The 27,823-nt window shown below is 40.3% G+C and overlaps 1 pseudogene; it reads right to left on the bottom strand.

Annotated features, from left to right (window-relative positions):
- Positions 1–1,926: 1,926 nt before the first annotated feature.
- Positions 1,927–17,624, bottom strand: LOC113178351 (sulfotransferase 2A1-like; annotated as a pseudogene).
- Positions 17,625–27,823: the final 10,199 nt, after the last annotated feature.

The following is a 27,823-nucleotide window of genomic DNA, read 5'->3' as shown; positions in this document are numbered from 1 at the left end:
TGTGTGGAGCCTGAATTAACAGTGAATGTTGCAATGAGAACCTCTGCTCACATCCTGGACATCACAGGTGCAAGACAAACACAGAAAACTACCCAAAGCTTAGATAATAATTAAAAACTTGGAAAGTTCTTAAAGAAGGAAAGTCATCACTAGTTGTAAACAGAACTGTCACTGAACCAGATTCATTTACTTCACAAACAGACCATGATTTTGAGGCCAGGTTCTTGGAAAGGACAAAGATTGGTTTGGACAGCTAGGAAGGCAAAGAAGGTGGGAGGCTCTGACCAGCAAAGCCACCACAGGGAGCCTAGTGTGCAGAAGGGCCACACAGTGGCGGGGAGGAGCAGGTGGGGAGTGGGCAGGAAGGACTGATGACTGGAGACTTCTAGGGCCACTCCCAAGGCCTGGATTAGTTTGTCTTAGTTCACTTTGTCTTGCTGTATTCTGCCTTCATGGGAGGAGGTAAGTTAGGTAAATTCAGGTCAAATTGACCTTGTATTTTAGTTCCAGCGGAGCCACTTGAGAAAGAATGAATATGTTCACCTGCAGAGTTGAACAGAAACCTGACTCAACGTTTTCAGGCATCAAAGAAGAGAGATAGTACCAGAAGGCCAAGAGGAAAGCTTTTCAATTCTTTCTTTTAGTTACCTATTTGACATCTGCAGGTCCCAGTGAACAGTCGGGGATTTTACTAAAATGGTCTTCAAGTGCCTTTAAAGAACCCTAAGAAGCCTTATCATCAAATCCTCATATGCGAGGTGTTTTCTACAGCAAGGTAGTGGGAGAAGAATACTATGTACCCCAGTTGAAGCACTTCCAAGTTAATGAATTTCACACTCAACTCAAAGCAGGCAGAGGTAGAGGAGTTTATTTGGATTTTACCTTTATTAAAGATTACTGGAGAAACATTTCATAACACCTGCAAGAGGCCAGTGAATGGACACTCTAGTTCAGTTCTTAATGTTCATCTTCGAAAATCTCTTAGCTTTTTTTTGGTCATGCTTGCCAAATAGTGAACCAGATTCATTTACTTAAATATTAAAGTAAATATTCATTTACTTTAAATATGGGAACATTGGTGAGGGGGAAACCCAGTGTCATTTACAGAAAAACAGGTAACTAAACTTTGTCCCAAGTTAGTTCAATTCTGAACTACTCTGTACTTATCAGCTCAGATAAAACCATAGGTTAAATGCTGAGTAGAAATGAGAGTCTATGAATATACCTTACCTTCCACCATTCATGTAAGGTTTAAAGGATTCATACATACCACTTGTTATTATCCTGTCAAGAAAACCAGAAATGAAATAACACTGTCGGAAATTATACTCTTGCAGATTATCATCATCATAAATTCTGCAGATACATGTAATAGAAAAGGACCCTTAATAACAGCTTCTACATTGTGCTTCTTTTTTTTTTTTCAAAAAAAGACATGGTTGTGGGTGATAGTCTTACTGTATGTTTTCAAGCTTTTTGTGTTTTAAATATTAATAAGTTTCTTTAAAGCTAGGCAGTGATGAAGTGAATAGGGAAATCCCAGTAATTTTTAACTAGCAAGTGTTAAGAGATAAAAAATGTATAATCCAACTCTCCAGAAGGAAGAAGAAGATTTTTCACTTTTGTTCAGAGATTTATTGTTACACATAGGAGTTGGGCTCAAATGGAAAAACTCATTCATGCATGAAAATCCCTTTCAGTTCATGAACCCTCCTTTCTCTACCATGCTCCTTCCTTTCTACAATTCTCCTTCTTCACTTGATTAGACTTTTTTTCTCATCCATTAATTATATTTCATTGGTTCTTTGTGTTATTCTATCTACCCTCCATCTTTCCTATAAGTATGGGTTTTATGTGAAGAACGCCCCAGTCGTGTACACATCCCAGGACATTAAAAACAATGACCATATTCAGAATTTTTGGACATTACTCCCATGGGAACAGCTCTTTGGGGAAACCCGCCATCTTCTCCTGGTAAACTTTATCAAAGGCTTCAGCTTGGGCCACTGTGAGGTGATTCTTCCAGTCCCCACAGATGCCTGGAAAACATGAAGTAGACACAGGTCAGATCTAGGGATAGGTCTTAAGACGGCTACCTCCTCCCTGCTCTGTCAAGACAGCAGAGTGACCCCTGGGTCATTGGTGTGGCCTTCTCCTGCCTGGCCACCATACGTATTTAGAAGTCTACCTGCTAGGAATGTGTGTCCTGACTTCCCTCCATTTTCAAAGCAACCTGAACAGAATCTATGAGCAGCAATGCTGGGTATAAATCAGAAGATCTGGATCATAATTAATTCTGAACACTTCTTTCTTGAGAACTGTGGCTCAATCTAACAATTTATGACTTGGGTGATCAGAGCAGGTCAAACTAGTCTCTCTGCTTTTGGCCAATGCCTGTGATCTCTTCTTCTGTAAGAGAAATCCATGTTGACTCCTTGCCAAATCCAGTGGCTCCACTCCCTTGTGGCTCAGAGTCTCCCAAAAATTCCAGTCTCCTTCAGCCAAGTTCCCTGGTGCTTTGAGGTTCTACGTGTATGTTCCTTCTTGGTTGGGACTTCATCCCTGAGAATGCCCATTTGCTCTCTCTGCTTCATGACACAATCTTCAGATTCAGCTTCAGACATTCCAGGGTGCCCCCTCCTCAGGGGTTTTACCGTACATGCTTTTTACCCCAGAGTGCTGTTCTAGCAGACATTCACCTCCAGTCCATTGGCCTCACTCAGATGTCAACTCCAATGCAGTGACTCAGTGGGGCTCTCAGTTCAGAACCATACATCATCATCCTCATTCACTTCATAGCAATGATCAAACATGAGATGTTCTGTGTACTTCCTTTTTGAAGGTGCATAAGGTATGCATTTCTAAAATATTAGGAAATCAAAGCTTTGTAAATCGCCTAAGATTTAGAGTTTAGAGAATATATGCTCAATAATAATTGTTGAAAGGTTTAACAAAGAATGAGTAATATACTAGCATATTATCCAATTTTATAGGCAAGGATTTTCAAAAAGCCATGGAGGTGTTACCACATGAGAAAGTGGCTGATGAAAAGGCTGCTAAAGATATGGCATAAGTCCTTCACTTTACCTATGTGGTTACAGTATTGTGGATAATAAATCAATTTTCACATAGTATGCCAATGTAATTAGTTAAAATATTAAATTATGTATTAAATATAGAATAATAGTTAAGCTTATATATGTATGCATTCGGACAATTCACTCATATGAATGTAAAGTAGCAGAATGTCTAATATGTAACTGCTGTCCTATACCATTCATCCTTCCTCCCATGTTCACTGATATCTTCATTATCTGAACAATCTTCATGTGATTCCTTCTGCTGGGCAGGTGCTCTCTCTCTGAGCCCCAGCCCCAGCCCAGTCCTGTTTTCTCTCTCTGTACTCCAGAAGCACTGGTTGGCAGGAATCCTGAACTTTTGAATAGCTTTTGAAGAAAGATGTGACTAGGAGGAATTTTGGTAAAACAGGTTCTGCATGTACTTGAAGCAGACATTTTCAATACACCTGAATCCAAGGGTGTAGTTACGATTCATCTCTCAATACAGAAAGGAGGACTTACAGTGTCTCATAGCAAATAACCCACTCCCTACTTTCTCCAATTTGGTCTTTCTTTGTGTATCTCTCTCTTTAGGGCAGTCCTCTATGGTAAGTCACCAGTGGAGTAGCCTAGACACAACCATCTCCAAAACCCACCCTTCTCTCCAAGACTAAATCAACTTTCTCTGGTACCTGCAGTCCATCCCAGTGCCATGAAAGCATTTTTTTCCATTAGGGCACACAAGAAGCTTTCTTGGTTATGAATGATTCAAGTTGATACCTTTCAACACTGTGACTCTTATTGTTGGGTGGTTAACCCGGAATGCGCTCCAAGCATTGTCACATATTCTGAAAACAGAGCAGTTACCTTTTCTTGTAATTTTGAAATGCCTAGAAGAGAATTCTTCAGGCAATATTTCAAGATTGGACATCTTGTTTTGATTCATGACTTGGAAGGAGCAATTCTTGAGGACTGAGTCCAGTTCTTCTGGATTTAACTTCTTTCCCAGGAACTTACAGATCCTCTCTATGGTGCTTCTTGGGTCCTACAATGTGAACAATCTAGAGTGATGCTCTGAACAGGAAGGACAGCAGAGATGGGAAATGGGAAAAGAGGTATTAGGAGGGGTGTGGGGGAGGAAGAGGAGAGGATGACATCTCAAAATAGGAAAAGACTGAAATGGATGCTGGATGGAGGGAGAAAAAGGGCAAGGGGCCAGCAGAGGGAGTGAAGGAGGTGGTGATGTGATGATCAACAGGGGCTTTCCAGTGAGAGTGAGCTCAGGACCCCCAAAGGAAGGTATTGGGATTTCTAAAGAGACTCTTAAGAATGGAAGATAATTGTCAGCTGACAGGAGTGAGATGAAATTTTAGAGTAGTTTTGATTTGCATTTCTCTAACACTTTCCACATATTTTTTTATCAATTGTATTTCTTCTTCTGTGAAGTGTGTACTCAGTTTATTGGCCCATTTATTGATTGGGTTATATGGTTTGTCTGGTGTTAAGCATTTTGAGTTCTTTATATATCTTAGAGATTAAGGCTTTATTGGAGGTGGATGTAGTAAAAATTTTCTCTCAATCTGTGGGGTTCTCTCCCTACTTTATGAATTGTTTTCTTTGCTGAGAAAAAGCTTTTTAATTTGAATCCATCTCACTCCTGTCAGAATGGCAATCATCAAGAAAAAATGACAAAATCATAGAATTTGGTGGGAAATGGATGTCATTAGAGCAGATTATGCTAAGCGAAGCTAGCCAAGCCCTAAAAAAACAAATGCCAAATGTCTTCTTTGATATAAGGAGAGTAACTAAGAACAGACTAGGGAAGAAGAGCACGAGAAGAAGACCAACATTAAACAAGGATGAGAGGTGGGAGGGAAAGGGAGAGAGAAGGGAAATTGCATGGAAATGGAAGGAGACCCTCAGGGTTATACAAAATTACATACAAGAGGAAGTGAGGGGAAAGGGAAAAATAATACAAGGGGGAGGAATGAATTACAGTAGTGGGGGTAGAGAGAGAAGAGGGGAGGGGAGGGGAGGGGAGGGGGGACAGTAGAGGATAGGAAAGGCAGCAGAATACAACAGACATGAGTATATCAATATGTAAATCAATGGAAGCACTGGTTGGCAGGAATCTTGAACTTTTGAATAGCTTTTGAAGAAAGATGTGACTAGGAGGAATTTTGGTAAAACAGGTTCTGCATGTACTTGAAGCAGACATTTTCAATACACCTGAATCCAATGTGATCCAAATGATGTGATTCTGCAAGCTGCATACGGGGTAAAATGGGAGTTCATAACCCACCTGAATCAAAATGTGAAATATGATATATCAAGAACTATGTAATGTTTTGAACAACCAACAATAAAAAAAAAAAGAATACAGGCAATCGTAAATGTTGGCAAGGATGTGGGGAGAAAAGGCACACTCATTCATTGCTGGTGGGACTGCAAATTGGTGCAACCACTATGGAGAGCAGTATTAGATTCCTTAGAATATTGGGAATGGAATCTCTATTTGACCCAGCTATCCCACTCCTTGGTTTATACCCAAAGGACTTAATATCAGTGTACTACTGGGACACAGCCACATCAATGATTATAGCAGCTCATTTCAAAATAGCTAGACTGTGGAACCAACCTCAATATAGATGAATGGATATAGAAAACGTGGAATATATACTCAATGGAATATTGCTCAGCTTTAAAGAAGAGTAAAATTATGGGATTTGCCAATAAATAGTTGGATTTGGATAATATCATTCTAACAAAAGAAGCCAATCCCACAAAACCAAAGGCCGAATGTTTTCTTAATATGCGAGTGCTAATTCACAATAAGGCAGAGGGCACTAGGGAAGAATAGCTTTACCTTAGATTAGGTAGAGAAAAGTGAGGGGAGAGGAGGGGTAGGGATGTGGAGATAGGAAAGATAGTAGAATGAAACAGACATTATTGCTCTATGTATGTATGTGACTGCATGACCGATATGATTCTGCAACTTGTACACTCAGAGAAATGAGAAATTATATCTCTTCTCTGTATATCAAAGTGCATAAATGCATTCTACTGTCATGTTCAACTAATTACCACAAATAAGAAAATTAAAAAAAGAATGGGAGATAAGTAAGGGAGACAAACCCCCAAAGACTAATCCTTCCACCAAATGATAGTGTGTCCCAAAAAGGTCCCTTGAATAATACATAGGACTTCATAATATCTTTCTAAACCTGAGGCCCATGATTATTGATGTATATTTCTGGGAGATCACACCAAGAAATAGATCTTTATAAGAAGAAAGGATTGCTTAGAATCCTAGACCTTCCTCTTCAGACTATAGAGTTTATTATCTGCTTTTTTACAAGAGCCCCAGTCACTATATAACAAGAAGACACACAACTGTGGCAATAATTTAAAAATGTGTTGTGTGATTTGAGAGGAGAATCACAGGGACATGTAGGAACTTGCTGCTGAGGTGGCTGAAGGTGGCATCAAGGTCCTTGTTGAGAACCGACCTCATGCTGTGAACACAGCAGGACAGGAAGCAGCTGCAGGAATGTGACCAAGGTCCTTTCTCCAGGGGAAGTAGATGCCTGTGCCTGTGGCATCTTCTCTGTCCCCAAGACAGGCTCACAGGCCAAATGTCTCCTAAAGTTCTGTTACTCTTGCTTTTTTAAATATTGTTTCCAATTCTAATAAAATCTAAAAATTTTAAAGTTTTCAATTACTTGTGGATGTATGAAACTCACAAAGGGATCTGTGCATCTTTGTGCAGTTCAGTGTGACATTTTTGTGCTCAACAGAAAAATAAGGTTAGAATAAGTATCTATTCAATATGTGACAATCCAATCTGTACAAGTGGCACATCTACAAATTCAGACATGAATCATTTATTTAGATAGGAACACTGAAAACCCTCTCCATATGCTAATTTGAAATATATATTTACTGTTCTCCATAGTTGCCACACTGTGCTACAGGTCATTAGCAGTCATTTCTGTTACCCAGCTGTACCCTGCACACATATCCCAGGGCTGCGCATCATCTGCAGGCCTTTTCTGGTACTCCAGACCCTGACCTCTCAGAATAGATACACAAAGTGACAATTCACCTTTATGTCACTGCATCAGTCATGGGTAGAAGACAGAGAGGTGGACACAACTCTGGGTTCAATGCTTTCTGGCCAATCCCTTCTTATCACCATGTTTCTGTCAACATTATAGGTCCTGCACACAGCAACCTTGATAACCACAGATGCTAGCATAAGCCATGACACTATGCCTTGGTGTGTGGAAGGGCCCTTTAGATGTTGTCAAATGAAATAAATTTGAAGACATGAAGAAAATGCTTTCACCAATCTGTCAAAGCCAAATGCCAAAAGTTTTCTCTGATTTAAGGGTGCTGCTTCATAATGTGGTTGGGGTGGGGCAATGGCAGGATTAGGTAAACTCTAGAAAGGCAAAGGGGAGGGGGGAAATCCAGGGGCATGAGGGTAGGAAAGATGGTGGAATGCGATGGATCTCATTACCACAGTGCATGTATGAAGACACAAATGGTGTGACTCTACTTTGTGTACAACCAGAGATGCAAAAATTTTGCTCCATGTGTTTAATGTAAATTGTAATTCATTCTGCTGTAAAATATAGAAAATTAAAGAAACAGAGTTTGGAGCTTGGAGAGGGTTATGCAGAAGCAAGGCAGTGGAGACCAAGGGCTCATCTACTCTTAGTGACCTCTGAGAGTCTATGTTTTGGCAAAGAATATGGAGTGGTGACACTGAGGACCAGGGGCATCAGAGGAAACAAGGATTGACAGGAGTTGGTGGGTGCTGAGTTTTAGAGGGACTTCACTTCACCTTCTGCAGTTCTTCATAACTCAGCAGCAGGATGTTCTCTTTGTCTCTCATGGACATCCAGCCACGAATGTGCTCAAACCATGATCCATAGGGCACTGTTGGACAGGCACAGGTGTGCAGGTTACATACTACCATAACAGGTTCTTTGTCATCCCTGTGACTCTAAATCCTGACATCTTGTACATGTATAATTGCTGATAACGCCAAGGTCGCGGGTTCGATCCCCATACGGGCCACCAAATGCCGCAGTCTGGCTGGGCACAATTCAGGATCCACTTGTCAAAAGAAACTAACTTTATTTTTAGAACTACAAACGCCAAACAAAACAGCTCCTCAGGAAAAAACCCTCAGAGCCCAACTGCCACCACCGGCTTCCCACAAGCCTCTCACCCCCACACCAGCCTCTCCACCTCCCACAATCCTCCTGCTCTTGAGGCCAATTGGCTGGGTTGCATGGGAGGAGCCAAAGAAGTCCCCCAATGAGCAGCTCCGCAGAGGAGCCAATCAGCTAGGTGTTGCTGGGGCCGCTGTGAGCCAATCATCAGCTGGCAGCTGGAAGTTTGCTGGCAGCTGGAAGTTTGCTGGGGCCCCTTTGGCTGTGGCTCTCAACATCGGGCTACTCAAACTAGGTTCTGAAGTAGAGAGGGGGATCATTCCTGAATTCATTCTATGAAAGTAGTATCATAATGATATCCAACCCGGACAAAAACACATCAAATAAGAAAACAACAGACCAATATTCCTGATGAACACAGATACAGAAATCCTTATTAAAATATTAGCAAATCCTATTCACCATTAAGTTTACACACAGGATATGTTGTATTCACACTTTAAGATTATACACATAGCATGTTGATTTAATTCCTGGGATGCAAGTTTGGTTCAACACATGCAAGTCCATAAATGAATTTCACCACATCAATAGAATTTTCCTTGACAGAGGAACTTGGCTGAGCATCATAAAGGCTATATGTGACAAACCCTAAGCCAACATCATGCTGAATGAAGAAAATCTGGAAGCAGTTTTTCTAAAATCAGGAAGAAGGAAACGATGTCCACTCTCACCATTCCCATTCATTAGAGTTCTTGAAAATTTAGTTGCGAAGTCAGACAGAGAAGAGAATCAAAAAATCACAAGTAGGAAAGAAAGAATCTAAATTATCACTGTTTGCAGATGATATGATGCTGCTTGAATTCCCCAAAAACCTCTCCCAAAACACTTATAAACTGGTACCTGTTGGGAGTCATCCCGCCTTCAAAGACTAACTTCCTCATCCCCCGAGAAGAGCCATCCAGTGGTGAACCCTGCTGGCTCACATGATCTTTACACACCAATCAGACTAGCCCTGCAGGTTCACATGATCCTTACCCACCAATCAAACAAGCCCTGCTGGCTCACATGATCCTTACCCACCATTCAGAAAGCACCCCATGCCAACTGTCAAACCCTTCAACCATTAAAGTGTCATAACTGTGAAACCACCCCTGGCTCTATAAATATGCAGAGCTGTTCCTCAATAAATGGGCATTTTCTATGACGCTGAGCCTTGTTTGTTCTTTTATTGGTGCCGAAACCCGGGAAGGGGAATGCCTCACGTCTCGAGGGCCCCCTCTCTCAAGGCTTGCTGTCCTTGTCCACTCTTTCAAGTGCTGCTACTACTCACACAACACCGGCTCTTCAGTAGGTGATTTCCCCTATCGGGCATGCAACTTAAGACAAGCTATGAAGGGGCTTTGAATGTGTTCGTCCAGCAAACCTCTGATGCCCAAACTGGAGGAGAGAACACACACCACCACAACTTTCTGGAACCTGGTACATGAGCGGGACGCACTGAGGGATGGAAGAATAGGCACTCCTCTCTCTCTCTCTCTCTCTCTCTCTCTCTCTCTCTCCCACCCTTGTCCCGCTCCTGACCTGTGAGGGCCTCTTCTTCCCTCTCTGCAGACTCCCTCTTATTAAATTCTGCACAGAAGATTGGCCTTACTATCAATTGGACAATCAAAGTCAATGGCCCCCAGGAGGATCCCTAGATCCTGCAATTCTCAGAGGTCTGTTTAACTTCTGCGAGTGCTCGAAAGGGTGGAAGGAGATCGCGTATGTTGAGATTTTTCTCTTCTTCATCTCACCCCGACCTGTCCAGCAGATGATCCCACTCCCTCCTGACTTCCCCTGTCGCTCCATCCAGCCCCTCAGGTGCTCCCCCTGACTTGGCTGACACCTTTAGTCCCCACAAACTAGGTCCTGAGGGTTTCAATGGGTCCTCCAGGCTTATAGCCTTACTTGATACCCTCCTTCTTGAAGAAATGTACCAGAGTCTGGGAACTTGCCAGAGTCCATGCGGATGAAACTCACTGAGTTAATCCCAATCACCCCCTGGGGCCACTTGCTGCCCCAGATCAAACTCCCGACTGGGATTATACACAAGCTGGCATACAGAGTAGGAACCAATTCTCTGTTTGTATTATTGCTGGGTTCAAAAAAGCAGCACATAAGGCCGTCAATTTCCCAAAATTACAAGAGACCCCATCAGAATTTCTGGATTGGCTTACAAAAGCCCTTCAGTAGTAACCTAGATCCCAAAACCCCAGTGGCCTCATGTCCTTATGACATATTTCCCCTTGTAGAGCTACCCCAACATCTGGGCCAAAGTAAAAAAGCTCAAACAAAGCCCTGAGGCCCTGCCACCCCCCAGACTGAGAAATTTCAGATGCTTGCCCAGGCCGTGCAGGGTGCTTCCTCAATTCACCGCCCTTCACCGTAGTTCAACACCCCACACCCGTGCCTGCTTAAAGTGTGGCAAAAAGGGACATTGGGCCAGGGCATGCCCTGCACCATGCACTCTGAGTACCCTATGGCCTAAATGTCAACAACAAGGTCATTGGGGGCTCTGACTGTCCTAGATCCCGTAGGAGGCCTATGGCCAGGGAACCCTCTGACCTTCTGGGCATGGCTATCAATTGACAGAGACTTGGGTCCTTGTCCTAGCTGTAATGATCAATAGACAGGAACCCAGAGTGTGGGTTCAGGTGGATAGGTGCAAGGTTGATTTTCTTCTTGACACCGGGGCTACCTTCTCTATCCTGACAGAATTCTGGGGGCAAACAGGGCCGTCCACCTCTCCTATTGTCGGGGTAGGAGGAAAGACCATCTATCCGAAAAAGAATTCCCTATTACTTTGTTCTATAGACAACTTCCCATTCTCTCAGACGTTCCTAGTTATGCCCCAATGTCCAGTTCCTTTGCTCAGCTGAGATATTCTCTCTAAATCCAATAAAACAATCAGCATCCGGGCTCCTGGCATCATTCAGGTCCCAGAATTTAGCTGTTCATCTTTTCTGGACCTTTTGTCAGAAGACTGGCCATTCTGCTCCACTTGTGAGGCTGACATGAAACACCATACCAAAAAGGACCCCTTACCTATGAACCTGGTTGACCCAATTGTATGGGATACCCACACCCCCCCCACCATTTCCTGCCCACCAGTTAATATTCATCTCAAAGATCCCAACACCTTCCCCAATCAGGCTCAATACCCCCTGTCCACAAAAGCTCTTCTGGGCCTACAACCTATTATTCAGGACCTTCTTAGCAAAGGGTACCTCCGTCCTACTCATTCCCCTTCCCAATGGGTCCTATCGCTTAGTTGAGGACCTACAACTCATCAACACCTCCCTTAAGCGCATACCTCCTTTGGTTCACAGCCCATACACCCTGCTGTCTCAGATACCCACACTGCCACACATTTCTCAGTCATAGATTTAAAGGATGCTTTCTTCTCCAGTACCCAAGTTTAGCCCAAAACAATCAAGAACTTTTCTTCTTTATAACAATGAATCTGCTGAGAAGCAAGTCAGATATGCAGTTCTATTCACAATTGTCTCCTACATAGCCAGGTGTGGGTACAAGCCTGTAGTCTGAGCAGTTTAGGAGGATGGGGCACGAGGATTTTGAGTTCAAAGCCAGCCTCAGCAACTTAGCAAGATCCTATGCAACTCAGTGAGACCCTGTCTCTACAACAAATATAAAAAAGGTTGGGGATATGGCTCAGTGGTTAAGCACCCCTCAGTTAAATACAAAACAAACAAACAAACACCCTTAGGTATAATCTCCCCAAAAGGAGAAAGACCTCCGACAATGAAAATTATAGAACACTGAAGAAAGAAATTAAAGAAGACATTGAAGAAGAAAAAAATTGAAGAAGAAATTGAAGAAGCCCTCCTATATTTTTGTACACCCAGAATCAAAAAATGCCACATTACCAAAAGAAATCTACAATACATAGATAGGATATAATTTCTCATTTTTCTGAGTGTACATGTTGTAAAATCACATTGGTCATGCAGTCACCTATATACACAAGGTAATAATGTCTGTTTCATTCTACTGTCCTTCCTATCCCTACTCCCCTCCCCTCCCTTCCCTTCACTTCCCTCTACCTAATTTAAGGTAACTCTATTCTTCTCTAGTGTTCCCCCTTATTGTGAATTAGCATCCACATATTAGAAAAAAGTTCGATGTTTGGTTTCTTGGGATTGGCTTATTTCGATTAGTATAGTATGCATTATAATATCATGTATAACTAATTAAAACAAAGAAACAAACTAAAAAAAACTAGTATGATAATAAGCAAGTTGGAACATAATGAAACAATACAGGCCTGCATCAAATACGCATGGGACTTCAAATCCATTGTTTATTGCATGTAGAATTAAAGGACTTAGTATGGAAAATATGAGGGCCAGCCCTGCTCACAATTTTGCCAAATTGCAGAAATTCTTAAATGTGTTGAGGCCAAAATACAATGATTCTGGCCTCGACAAATTTACAGGGAAATGTGTTACAGGAAAAAAAAATGTTTGTAACTTTCATTTCTAAAGTGAGAGATCAGCTATAGTAATAGAAGTTTATTTATGACCACTGTTTAGAATTTCCAGGTCAGGTGACTTGGTTGTTCTTTGAGGAAGATACTTAAAATTTTGGTTAACTCGTGAGCATTAAAATGTTGGGGGCAAATCATTTGTAAATCTCTGCAAAGGGTGTTGAAATAGTTAATAAATCACAGAGGAAAGAAAAAAAAAGAATCTCAAGAATTGATGCAATCCCCATCTAATAGCAATGACATTCTTCACAGAAATAGAAGAAACAGTCCCCAAATTTTAATGACAAATAAAATCTAAAGCCATTCTGAGCAATATGAACAATGATGAAGTGCTGGGGATGTGGCTAGTGACAGAGCACTGGAGCAGCGTGTGCCAGGCCCTGGGTCTAATCCCCAACACACAGACACATACACAAAGGACAATGGTGAGCTGGGGCTGGGGCTCAGGGGTAGAGCCTCACATGTGTGGGGGAGGCACTGGGTTTGATCCTCAGCACCACATAAAATAAATAAATAAATAAAATAAAGATGTGTCCACTAGAACAAAAAATAAAAATAAAAGAGAATAATGCTGAAATTATCACATTTCCCAGTGTCAAATCATTCTAAAGAGGTAAAGTAACAAAAAATTGTGCTGATATCAAAACAGGCATAGATCAATTGATTAGAATAGAAGACAGAGAAACACCCACAAAGAGTCAGCTGATCCTTAACAGAGACACCAAAAGGAAATATTGGGGAAAACACAGCATGTTTAATAAATGGTGCTTGGAAAAGTGAAGAATGAAGAGAAATTCTGCACAAATATCATCTCAAAGTGGACAAATAACATAGGAATAAGACCATAAACACTGTGACTACTAGTAGAAATCATAGTGCCTACTCTCCACCATATGGATTCAAGCATGACTTCCTCCATAAGACTCCTGTTGCTCAGGAAACAAAACCAAGAGTTGATAAATAGAATGGCTTCCAGTTAAAAAGCTTCTGCACAGCTAATGAAATGAGACAGACAGAGAGGGCTTACAGAATGGGAGAAAATCTCTGCCAGGTACTTTTCTGATGGAGGAATAACATCTAAAATATATAAAGAACTTAAAAAATCTTAACACCAATAATCACATAACCCAATCAATAGATGGGCAAATGAACAATCATTTCTCAAAAGGAAAAATACAATGGCCAACAATTTTATCAAAAAATTTTCAACATTTTTAATAATATGAGAAAAGCCAATCTAAGCTGCACTGAGATTGCATCTCACTCCAGAAAGAATGGAAGCATCAAGGACACAAATAATGATAAATGCTGGCAGGTGTGAGGGAAAATGAACACCTACACACTACTGTGATTGGAAATTAGTACAACCATCACGGAAATCAGTATGGAGATTCTTCAAAAGACTAGGAATGGAACCATCATATGACCCAGTCATAGACTCCTTGGTATTTACCCAAAAGAATTAAAATCAGAACATTATAGCAATATAGGACACCCATGTTGATGCCAGTTCAATTTACAAAAGATAAGTTATGAAGCCAGCCTGGTGTCCACTGACTGATGCATGAATAAAGAGAATGTGGTACATACATAAGATGGAGTTTTAGTTATAAAGACGAACTCTATTATGTCATTTTCAAGAAAATGGAACTAGAGATCAGCATGCAGATTGTAACAAGCCAGACTCACAAAGTCTGCTTTCTCTCCTGAGTGGAACATATGCAAAAGAAGAATAAGATAGGGATACAACCAAATAAAAGAAAGACCAGCAGAGTAGAACCAGCATTGTTCATATTGCTCACAGAACACTCACCGTTTCCTTGGATGAACCATTGAAAATATCGTTCCAGTGACTCTGGTTTCTTATAATCATTTGTCATAGTATAAAAATAATAACCTGACACAAGAAACATCTTTCGGATTTCTCATGATATATATCACCTGAAATTAAGGAAAAATGAGACAATGAAAAATCAGCCTAAGTCAGTCATTTCCCACCTTGATCTTGATCTTGATCCCAGCAGTTTTTACTTAATCTCTATTAAGCATCAATTGATTCCTTTAATGAATTAGTTATTTCATTCATTCATCAAATATAGATTTTAAAGTTCCTATTATATATTCATGTTCTAGGAATAAAAGGGGAAGACAGTGTCTTTTCTTTCTGGGGTATTAATTTACTCCAGATGGGAAGCTGCTGGAAAGTTTTAGATGGTAGGTTGTGAAATGTGTGTGCTTTCCATAATGATCACTAACAGCAGAATGGATTAATCAATTATGGTATATTCAGATTCATAGCAACATACAGTCATTCTCACACTCAAGAGCATCGAGGAATCTCCCAGATATGGCATCCACACAGCATGAATGCCTTCATACAAGATTCAGGAATAAACAAAAGCAATCTGTAGCAATAGTCCAGGGAGGGCTCCCCTCAGGTGGTGGGTATCGATTGATACAATGGGGCCTGTGGGGACTTTCTGGATGGTAGAAATGTTATACATCTGGTCTAGATGATAGTTCCCAACTGGGTATGTCTACATGTGCATATTAAGAGGCTAGTGTTCAAGATTAGTAAACACACACACACACACACACACACACACACACACACACCACTTGGGACTTGAACACCAGAAACTGACTTTGTATTTGCTCCAACTCTCTTGGTGTTGTTATTGGAGGTCTCATGTCTCCTTAGACCTCAGTTTGATCAGGCAAGGGTTAATGAAACCCAAGAGGAGACATAGAAATGGGTCTATTGGGGCAGTCTCACTGTTAGACACTTTATGACATTTCCAAGCTAGTTTTCTTGGTGTTGTTTAAATAAAAACATAAAAAATTTAGAAATCAACAGTTTAAGAAAGCATGTTTCCAAAATTAGTCTGTTGCACGTTAGATCTTGGATATCCATGGTCTATGCTGATCATCTGTCAGCCATGGGGAGGTTTTAGTGTCTGCTGATCACAAAGCACAGTGACCTGCAGTGGGCTTCCGTGGTTAAAATTGCTAATCATCACTCCTGAGAAGTCCCCTGGAGTTATGCATTTATTAATGGGCAACACTGATTTAGATGCTTGCACCTACCTGTTAGGAGGCTTTTATTGAATGGATATTGGCTGCCATCTTTAAGACCTGAAAATTTGGGATACTCTAGTGTAGATGCAATTATGAGTTCTGGTTGCACATAAGATGTAGGTTCCTAAGATTCTGCCAGTATCCAGTCACTTTATCCCTTAATTCATGGTAGGCTAATCTGTGGAATCATTCTCATCCTTGTACTCAAGTATGGTCTGTGTTGTGGCCACATCAACCTTACTTAATGTCTGAGAATCGCAGGTCTCATCTAACCTATTCAATGAGCAGACAGCCAGCAAGATCTGCAGGGGTTATCTAGGCACATGGAAGGGAAAAAGCATTGATTGAACATTAGGCACTGACCTTGGTCTTGGAAGTGAATAAAGACTTGGGGAAGAGATGGAAGGGGAGGTGAGAGGACAGGAGCCGTGGGCCCTCTTTCTCATTTGACAATCTGTAACCCATATCTGTCTCTATCATGGGTGCCCGTTCCCAGATGGGCACAGATTGAATCCATGTGGTATCACCTTTGGAGTGAATCAGGCAGAGAATTTCAACCAACCAGTGGGTTCCTAGATGAGGAGGGAAAATGATGATCACTCATTTCAATCTGAACTGTGACATAAAAATATATTGTGATAAAATGCATAACGTAACTTTACCATCATATGCATTTTAAGCATGCAGTTGTGTAGTGCTGAGCAGTGTTAAGCACATTCCTACTTTGCTCACCGAATGTCCAGAACCTTTTCATCTTGAAAATCAGAAACTCAGCTTATTAAGAACAATCCTATTTATTCCATCTTTCAGCCCCTGAACCCAGAATGGGGTTTTCTCTTTCTATGAATGTGACTACACTAGGTATTTTGCACTTGTGGAAGAATATAGTATTTGTCCTTTTGTGTTAAAATATAGCATATAGTGTGATGCCCTCAACATTGGTGGATGTTGTAGAAGGTGTATTTCCTTCTTTCTAAGGCTGAATCATATTCCATTGCATCATCATGCCACATTTTGTTTATGTATTCACCTGTCAACAGATTTTTGGTTGCTTCCAACTCTTGGCTCTTTGCTGTGATCATTTCAATATGTTCCCACTTCCCTTAACTCTCCAATGCTGTGCCACTTCCAATGAAATTGGCCTGAATCCTCACCCAGTTTGCAATTTTCCTGCCCCCAGTCCCACTGCTGTAGATGCATGTCTTTTCAGTTCCTTGAATTTTCCAGGCTTGTTTTTGATTCCCAGCCATTGTCCATGCTGACTCTCTTACTTAAAATATTCCTTTCACCACATGACCTCCCATTCAGTCTGTTGACCTGCTATTTTGCTATTACGATTTCACCATTCAACCTCTTCCACCCCTTCTCCCATGCCACCACACAAATTCCTGAATCTGCTTAGGATTCATGGCTGTATCTTCTTCCTCCAATACCTTAGATGATCCTTGCTGAGCACTTATGTCACTCTGCACTAGTATGAATGGAAGTGGCCTGGGCAGTGCCCTTTCCTCTACGAAGCAGGGCTCCATGGCATGGAGAGCCCATTCCATCCTCTGCTGAGTGAGTGAGGAACGCAGCCCTCACCTTTCCCATGGGGGGTTCCTGTTCTGTTTTCTTACCTGATTTTGGGAAAGACACCATTACTATGTCTTCATCCTTTATCAGAAACTGAGCACATGCTTCTTTTATAACTTCATAGCTGATACCAAAAACATGGAAAGGTAACCCTTCAAACCACAAGTAGTCATCTGTCATGGTGATGAGCTGTCTGTGCGTGGTGCAGGGGTTCCAGCTGTAGCTACCATTGAACATTGTGGGAGATACTCGGAGACTAGACTTTAAAGTCAAAAGAATCATTAACTTTTTCTCATGGTCAAATTAGCTGGTTGGTAAAAACAACTTGTGATGGTGATGCAAAGTTTCTTTGTATTGAGCAATTTTGGCCCCATTCAGGGCATGTATGGATTGTGATCTGAGGAAGATTTCACAGGCAGGACCCCAGAGCAAGTGCTGCAAGACAACCCCACTGATGAGTCCTCGGACCTGAAGAAAGCCATCCTTTTCCATTTATTTGCATTTTGAAGAGTTTTCAAAATAGAAGTCTTACATGAAACTGAGAGGAACTGTGTAAAAATAATAGGTGGAAGGATGTTGAGGAAGCATGGGCTGAAAACTCTTTGAGACTAACGGACAAGAACCTGCTTTAGAGTCACCAGATATGGTGGTGGGATGTAACTAGACTCCAGGGTCCAGTCCTGCCTTACCTTCTGATTAACATGTGGGAGTTGGTTTCTTGCTGTCAGTGTTTAGGGGCTAAGATGAGAGAATTTTCATATCTATCACATTAAGGATCCATCGAAGCTCTGTTTCATCTTTGGTCGAGCACTCTGAGTGCCCAGGGGACTTGGGGACCAACAGCTCCACATGTTCAAGAAACACGCCACTCCAGGGAGCCCATAACTAGTGGCTCACTGATTTCAGGAATACTGAAAGAAACACCCACGTTTAAAAATATGCTCCCCATGGGCTTCGGATAGCTAAAATGAAAACCATCTGATGATTGCTGTAAACCCCACGTAGAAGGCAACAGTGTTTCATGTAGAACATTTGATAATCAGGAGCAAAAACACTTTCCACATTTCCTGCTAATTTGTGGGTGTATTAATAGACTGAGCCCTTGTTTAAGAAACTAGGAGCTGTTGTTCCTGAATGCAAGTAAGATGTGGCCACAGACTGTTGTGTGCATCCTGGGGAGAATGCCCACCAATTGGAGCATGAATATTATTCTGGCTGAAAGAAGAGTAGAATTGAAACAGGTGAAATTGCAAGGCATACCTATGCTCTGGGCAGACAGAATACTATGTGCATCAAGGGAAAAGAGTTATCTTTTATACAAGGGGAAACTGTTTCATGAATTAGTTTGATTTTTAATATTGCCAGGTAATTCTAGAGATTTATGGCAGTTACAGTGACCCCGTGAATAATAATGATGAGGGGCCAACACATTTCTATAGCATTCTGATATATTCTTAATACTGTCATTTGTTACATCCTCCCACTAATTCCATGAATCTAATGAGGAAGTTATAACCCCCCCTCTTTCACAGAGTAAAACTGTTAACTTTCTCATGTTTAATAGTGCACTATGGTTATACATAATATTGGGTTTATTTTGACACAATTATACATGCATGGAATGTAATTTGCTCCAGTCCCCAGTGACTCTGCTTCTCTCCCCCACTTTTCCCTCCTCTTCCTAACAGTATTTTAGTTATTTATTTTTGCTTTATAGATATGCATTTAGATGAGTTTACTGTGGTATATTTACAAATTCACACAGCATAATATTGTTTATTTCATTCTGCATTTCCTCACCTTTCCAATCTCTCCCTACCCACTCAGTCTCCTTCTTATATTCCACTTCTCTTCCTTCTATGTTTATGATATCAGATCCTCCCCTGTACTTTTTGCCCTTACTTTGCTCTTTGTTACTAATATGAGTAAAAAATTCAACCCTTTGCTTTCAGAGTCTGGATTATTTCACTGAGCATGATGTTCTCCAGTTCCATCTATTAACCAATAAATGTCATAATTTCTTTCTTTATTGTGCCTTAGTAATACTCCACTGTGTAAATATACCACATTTTCTTAATCTGTTTACTTGTTGATGGATACTTGGGTTATTTCCAAACTTGGTTCTTGTGAGTTATGCAGTTGTATACGTTGATGGGGCTGCATCACTATAGTATTCTGACTTTAGAGATGGATAAACACCAAGAAGTGGGATTGCTGGGTCACTTGGGGGTTCCATTCCGAGTCTTTGGAGGAATCTCCCTAGCTCTTTCCTGAGCGGTTGTACTAATTTGCAGTTGCACCCACAATGTATGAATGTACCCTTTCCCCCACATCCTCCCCAGCATTTATTACCTTTTGTTCCTGATGATTGTCATTCTGAGTGGAGTGAGATGAATTCTCAATGTAGTTTGGATTTGCATTTCTGTGATTGCTAGGGATGTTGAACATTGTTTTTCGTGTATTTGTTGTCCATTTTTATTTGTTCTTCTGAGAAGTGTCTGTTGAGTTCTTTTGGTAAAATAATTAACTTTATTGGAATGAGTCCATGTGTTAGGAGTGTGGTGACACTTAACAGTTCCTTTGAAGTACCCTCTGCCCTATATTTGTCTCCACTTGCCACTCAAGTTCATTCTCTCTTCTTGTTTATACAGCTGTCTCCCTAGTGCATGCACAGTACTGAACTTCACTGCATGCTCTGTCCTGGACCAGTGGTATGTCTGAGGGAAGCAGAGTATGGGATCCACTGGACTGCAGTGATCCCTGGATGACCCTGAGTCCAGCTCTGTGCTGCAGTATCCCCCAATTCTCAGTGTTAACCAAGTTCCTGCTGTAAATGGAGAATATGGGTGACCCCTGAGTCAGTGCTGCACTGGCCACAGTTATCCCCAGTGACCTCGAGTCCCTGCTGTGTATGGTCTGCAGTTATCCCTGGTGGCACAGGAGGCTCTGACTGTACTGCTACAATCTGTCCTTCCTGTCTAGTCCCTCTGCTGGGGCAGTCCAAACATGGCACCCAGGAGATTCCACTAGAAAATGATGATGCAGATCCCAGTACTTCATCTTTGTATAAAAATCAACATAAAATGGTCAAATATCTGGGATCAGATCTGAAAGTTTATTATAATATTTAGAAAAGACACACCATCAACTCTTCCACCTATAGATAACGGCAGTGACTTCCTCAGAAAGCCTCCTTAAATATAGGAACAAAGCAAGGAATTAACAAACAAAAAGTATCAAATTAAAAAATTCTGCACAGCAATGGAAGTAAGTATGTGAAGAAAGACAACAAAGAATTGGAGAAAATTTTTTCCAGCTACCCTTTTGACAGAATGTAAAACTAACTCAAAAAACTTTATCACCACAACCCCAAAGAGTCCATTGTGTAAATGGGTAAGTGAACTAAAGAGGCATTTTCCCCAGGAAGAAACGCAGGTGGCCAAGAAACATGTGAAGCAATGTTCAATATCCTTAGCAATCAGGAAAATGCAAATCAAAACTACAATAATATTTCATCTCACTCCAGTTAGAATGTCAAGTGTGAAGAAGAAGAATAAATTTTGTGTGTGTGTGTGAGGGCGTGGGAGATTGGAGCACCTATGCACTGTTGGTGGAATTAAAAACTACTATGGACGTAGAATGGAGATACTTCAAAAGCCTACGAATGGAACCAGCACGTGACCCTGCTCAATTACACCTTGGTATTTATTCAAAAGAACCAAGTCACCATATTATATAGCAATACATGCACACCCCTCTTTATACCAGTGAGAATCATAGTAATCAATTAAAGGAAACAACCTGCTGACTCATAAATGGATAAAAGTGGTATATATATATATAAATATATATATATATATTTATATATATACACACACACACACACACACACACACACATACATAGCAGGAAGGTTTATTAAGCCATAAAGAAGAATGAAATTATGTCATTTGCAGGAAAATGAATGAAAATGGAGAACATCTTGTTAAGTAAGATAAGTAAGACTCAGAATGTCAATGGGCATATATTTATTTCATATGCAGAAGTTAGAGAAAAAAAGAAAGTAGAAGAGACAGTAAAGACTTGGAGATGAATCAGGGAAGGGAGGAGAGGAGGGAAGAGGAAAGTGTGTGTGCAGCAATATATCAATCCTAATTATGCTGTGTGAATGTGGGGACATATCACCATGAGCCCAACTATTCTGTGTCATCCTAATGCATCAATATATAATAATAATTATACAATAATATTTATACAATAATATTATAATATTTTCAATTTAATGTATTAATGTAAAAAGGAAACAACTTTATTGAAAGTCATACCAACATCAAGTGAGAGAGCTGCACTTGGGTTCCAAGTATTACACACTGAATCACCAATCCCAGGTTAGTGAAACTTGCCATTAATTTGGACAGAGATGGGAGGGTGCAGTGGGTCAGTTTTTATCTTTACAAAAGTGAAGACATTTCTAACAGTTTGCACTTAGAACATCTTGCAATGCAACTCTCAGTGGACAATATGTGAGCATCATCATCAGGTTGACTAAGGTTCAATCCTGGAGTTTTCCATATTAGTGGACACGTTAGGTAATGCCTCACTCTGCATCTGTGACAGGGGTTGTTTAATACATGTGTTTCATTGATGTACAGGTGGTCAGATTTCATGGATGTGTCTTGTTTTTTGTTGTGAAATTTATGGGGATTTATTTGGGGCCTCATGTGGACTAGGCAGGAGCTCTATCCCTGAGTTCCATCCTCAGTATATAGTGATCCATATTTTGGGAAAGAGCCCAAATTCCCCTAGAGCTGAGTATCAAATCTCCCCCATGCAAACCAGGCAGACTTCCTGCCATTCCTCAAACAGCCCCAATGCAATTTGACTTCAGGTAATTTAACTTTTGGCAAATCCACTTCACTGGCTCAGAGGGCCCCTCTTCATTTTCTAAAATGGTGACTCTGACAACTCTGTCTCTCACCCTTACCATGACTTCCTATTCCACAAGTAAGTATCCGTGCCTGACTTCATACTCTACATGTGTATCCTTACATACATTTACATTGATATTTGTGAATTTGGGGGGTTATTATCTTTCTCCTCAACTACACTGCATACTCTAGGAGGGGGGACTTTGCTTTAACAATCTATCTCCAGTCAGATGAGACATTGCCTGAAAATGAGCACATGGCCCACCACCACTGGTTGAATTAACAAGACCAGGCCTTCCTCATAGATTTAGTGTGAGGAATTTGTGACGTCATAGGGAGAGAGCACAAACAGGGAAGAATGGCTGTTGTTGTCCATGAGTCCAGTACCTATGACCTGCTTTGTGATTGTCGTAAGGAGTTTCTCATTTCATGCCTGCCAGAGAGTAGGTAAGAATGATTTCCAACCTCTTTTCTATTATTTTTTTTTGTGTTTAAAAAATAATCATTTGTTCTAATCAGTTGTACACAACAGCAGAATGTTCTTTGATTCACTGTACACAAACAGAGAATAATTTTTGACTTCTCTAGTTGTACCCAAAGTAGGGTCACACCATTTATACAATCACACATGTACTTATGGTAATGATGTCCATCTCATTCCCCCATTTTCCTACCCCCATGCTTCCTTCCCCCATCCCATTTGCCCAATATAAAGTTCCATCACTCATCTCATTGCCCCTCAGCCCCCAAATTTTGGATTAGTATCCATTTTTCAGAGAAAACACTTGGCATTTGGTTTTTCAGTACTGGCTTACTTCACTGAGCACTATATTCTCGAACTCCATCCTTTACCTGCAAATGCCATGGTTTTATTCTATTTAATGCTGAGTAATATACCATTGTGTGTGTGTGTGTGTGTGTGTGTGTGTGTATGTGTGTGTGTGTGTGTGTACCAGTATACTACAGGGTCGCAGCCACATCAATGTTTATAGCAGCACAATTCACAATAGCTAAACTGTGGAACCAACCTAGATGCACTTCAGTAGTTGAATGGATAAAATATGTGGCATACATGCACAATGAAATATTACTCAGCAATAAAAGAGAATAAAATCATGGCCTTTGCAGGTAAATGAATGGTGTTACAGAAAATAATGCTAAGTGATGTTAGCCAATCCCCCAAAACCAAATGCTGAATGTCTTCTGTGACATAAGGTGAGTGATGTATATTGGAGTAGGGAGGGGGAGCATTGGAGAAATAGAGGATCTCTAGATAGGGCAGAGGGGTGGGAGGGGAAGGGAGGGGGTAGAGAGTTAGCAATGATGGTGGAATGTGATAAACATCATTATGCAAAGTTCATATATGAAGACATGAATTGGTGCAAACATACATTATATTTAAACAGAGATATGAAAAATTGTGCTCTATATGTGTAATAAGAATTGGAATGCATTCCACTGTCATGTATTTAAAAAATAAAATCAATTAAATATTTAAAATGTCTCGGGGCTGGGGATGTGGCTCAAGCGGTAGCGCGCTTGCCTGGCATGCGTGCGGCCCGGGTTCGATCCTCAGCACCACATACCAACAAAGATGTTGTGTCCGCCGAGAACTAAAAAATAAATATTAAAAATTCTCTCTCTCTCCTCTCTCACTCTCTCTTTAAAAAGAAGTCTCTAAGTAAAAAAACCCAATAAAATTACAAATTGAAAATGATTATTCTCCTGTTTCAAAAAAACACCCCAAATTCATATGGTATGCAAAAGAATGAACCTAGTTTTTTGATGGAGAAATCATGCTCTAAAATGTTAAGCAATCTTTCTAAGTTCTTACTCCTGGTAAAATATGAGGTGGGGATTCAAATTTCATGTCATCTTATTCTGGCATGAGCTAAGTCAGCAGGCCATTTTACCTGTCTGGGTAGAATTTACTAAGTTCATTAACTCTCTAGGCTCCAAGTTCATGGAATTTCATGTGTATAAGGCAAAACTGTATTTTATATATGAAGAGTGAAGAGTGCTGATGCCTAGTGGTTCCTCCAGAATAGCATGCGAGAATAATTACTGCATTCTTCATCCTGCATAAGTTTGTCTGTAGACTTTATACTTGATAGACAGTCTCGCTGGGTGTAAATTTGTTGGTGCACATACTTATATGAGTAGTTTTATAGCATTTCCCTCACTCTTTCCTGCACTGAATGTTGGTGTTGTGACATATTTCATTAATCTGATAAAATTCTCTGGTCACCAAATATCTATCAATTGGTAAATAGACAAAAAGGGTGTGGCACATATTAGCAATGACATCTGTTCAGTCTAAAACGGCATGCAGTCTTATTATTTAAGGCCACATGAATGGATACTGTAAGGAAACAAGCCAGCCACAGGAAAGCAAATACTATCCTTGTAGTGGAATATAGAAAAAACACGTTGGAACAGCCAAATGCTGCTCTCCAGAGATCAGGGATGGTAGAGAGGAGACAAGGAGGGAGTTTTTTCAGTGGACACAGTTTTACAAATGGTTGGAGGAGAATATTCTGGCACAGTGTCTCACTATGGTTAACAATAATGCATCATATATCTTGAATTCGTTACAAGTTAGAAGTAAGGATTTTTAATAAGTTTGTCCTTGTGGAAGCTTGAGATACGGAGCATGCTTCAAGCTACATTGTTTTACTTGGATATGAATCAGAATTGACTAGTCAGAGTAAATGTTTCCACTTACTGATTTGCTCTGTAAATATGGCAGTTTTTCTTATTCTATGAATGTTCTCTTGATTAAAAACATTGAATCCATTTCTAGAACCTGCAATTATTCTCAGTCAGATCTTCTTTGCCTGTCTTCTGTTTAAAATCTTTTTTTTTTCACAAGGAGTGAACCCAGGGGCACTCAACCACTGACCCACATCCAGAGCCTTATTTTGTATTTTGTTTAAAGGCAGGGTCTCACTGAGTTGCTTAGCACCTTGCGGTTCCTGAGGCTGGCTTTGAACTCATGATCCTTCTGTCTCAGCCTCCCAATCCTCTGAGATTATAGGTGTGTGACACTGTGTCCAGTTGTTTCTAATCATTTTAAAAAGGTTCTTTATATTTTCAAAGTTTTTTTCTTTTCTTCCATTACTATGTTTATATTACTTCTTGAATTTGATGATTGTGATGTTGTTGGCATTCCTCTGAATTTCATCTTCATTTTTGATGATTTTTGTTGTTTTTACTTGTTTCTAACTTTAGTTGTATAGGTTTCAGAGTAATATCTTTCTGTTTAAAGAGTCAGAATTTGGAGAAATTGGGATATCGTTTGTTTTTTTTCTCAACAGTGAGATGCAAATTATTCAATTTGGGGATAAATAAAGCCAGAAAGAATGGGGTGGTTGGAGAGAATATAGTAGTATAATATTTGTTGTAGGCAGCCCAAAGTACTGACCTATCCGTGTCACCCAGAAAAATATTTTGTTGCTTTTTTAATATTAGCTAAAATAAATGCCATTGGAGGCACTGCCAGCAAATTGCATAAAAAAAGACATTCTGCATGGCGCCACCTCTTAGTTCCTCATATTGGGAGACTGGGCATAGTAAATGGGTGTGTGTGGAGCCTGAATTAACAGTGAATGTTGCAATGAGAACCTCTGCTCACATCCTGGACATCACAGGTGCAAGACAAACACAGAAAACTACACAAAGCTTAGATAATAATTAAAAACTTGAAAAGTTCTTAAAGAAGGAAAGTCATCACTAATTGTAAACAGAACTGTCACTGAACCAGATTCATTTACTTCACAAACAGACCATGATTTTGAGGCCAGGTTCTTGGAAAGGACAAAGATTGGTTTGGACAGCTAGGAAGGCAAAGAAGGTGGGAGGCTCTGACCAGCAAAGCCACCACAGGGAGCTTAGTGTGCAGAAGGGCCACACAGTGGTGGGGAGGAGCAGGTGGGGAGTGGGCAGGAAGGACTGATGACTGGAGACTTCTAGGGCCACTCCCAAGGCCTGGATTAGTTTGTCTTAGTTCACTTTGTCTTGCTGTATTCTGCCTTCATGGGAGGAGGTAAGTTAGGTAAATTCAGGTCAAATTGTCCTTGTATTTTTGTTCCCGATGAACCACTTGAGAAAGAATGAATATGTTCACCTGCAGAGTTGAACAGAAACCTGACTCAACGTTTTCAGGCATCAAAGAAGAGAGATAGTACCAGAAGGCCAAGAGGCAAGCTTTTCAATTCTTTCTTTTAGTTACCTATTTGACATCTGCAGGTCCCAGTGAACAGTCGGGGCTTTTACTAAAATGGTCTTCAAGTGCCTTTAAAGAACCCTAAGAAGCCTTATCATCAAATCCTCATATAGGAGATGTTTTCTACAGCAAGGTAGTGGGAGAAGAATACTATGTACCTCAGTTGAAGGACCTCCAAGTTAATGAATTTCACACTCAACTCAAAGCAGGCAGAGGTAGAGGAGTTTATTTGGATTTTACCTTTATTAAAGATTACTGGAGAAACATTTCATAACACCTGCAAGAGGCCAGTGAATGGACACTCTAGTTCAGTTCTTAATGTTCATCTTCGAAAATCTCTTAGCTTTTTTTTGGTCATGCTTGCCAAATAGTGAACCAGATTCATTTACTTAAATATTAAAGTAAATATTCATTTACTTTAAATATGGGAACATTGGTGAGGGGGAAACCCAGTGTCATTTACAGAAAAACAGGTAACTAAACTTTGTCCCAAGTTAGTTCAATTCTGAACTACTCTGTACTTATCAGCTCAGATAAAACCATAGGTTAAATGCTGAGTAGAAATGAGAGTCTATGAATATACCATACCTTCCACCATTCATGTAAGGTTTAAAAGTTTCATACATACCACTTGTTATTTATGCTGTCATCAAAACCAGAAATGAAATAACACTGTCGGAAATTATACTCTTGCAGATTATCATCATCATAAATTCTGCAGATATATGTAATAGAAAAGGAACCTTAATAGCAGCTTCTACATTGTGTTTCTTGTTTTAAAAATAAGACATGGTTTTGGGTGATTGTCTCACTGTATGTTTTTAAGCTTCTTTTTGTTTTAAATATTACTAAGTTTCTTTAAAGCTAGGCAGTGATGAAGTGAATAGGGAAATCCCAGTAATTTTTAACTAGCAAGTGTTAAGAGATAAAAAATGTATAATCCAACTCTCCAGAAGGAAGAAGAAGATTTTTCACTTTTGTTCAGAGATTTATTGTTACACATAGGAGTTGGGCTCATCTGGAAAAACTCATTCATGCATGAAAATCCGTTTCAGTTCATGAACCCCCCTTTCTCTGCCATGCCCCTTCCCTTTATAATTCTCCTTCTTCACTTGATTAGACATTTTTTTTGCTCATCCATTTATTTATATTTCATTTGTTCTTTGTGTTATTCTATCTACCCTCCATCTTTTTTTAAATTATGGGTTTTATGTGAAGAACCCCCC

This window comes from Urocitellus parryii, chromosome 15 (genome assembly GCF_045843805.1).
Source record: "Urocitellus parryii isolate mUroPar1 chromosome 15, mUroPar1.hap1, whole genome shotgun sequence".
NCBI classification, from domain to species: domain Eukaryota; kingdom Metazoa; phylum Chordata; class Mammalia; order Rodentia; family Sciuridae; genus Urocitellus; species Urocitellus parryii.
The sequence above is the reverse complement of the archived record's forward strand: the minus strand, read 5'-3'. Positions and strand labels throughout refer to the sequence as shown.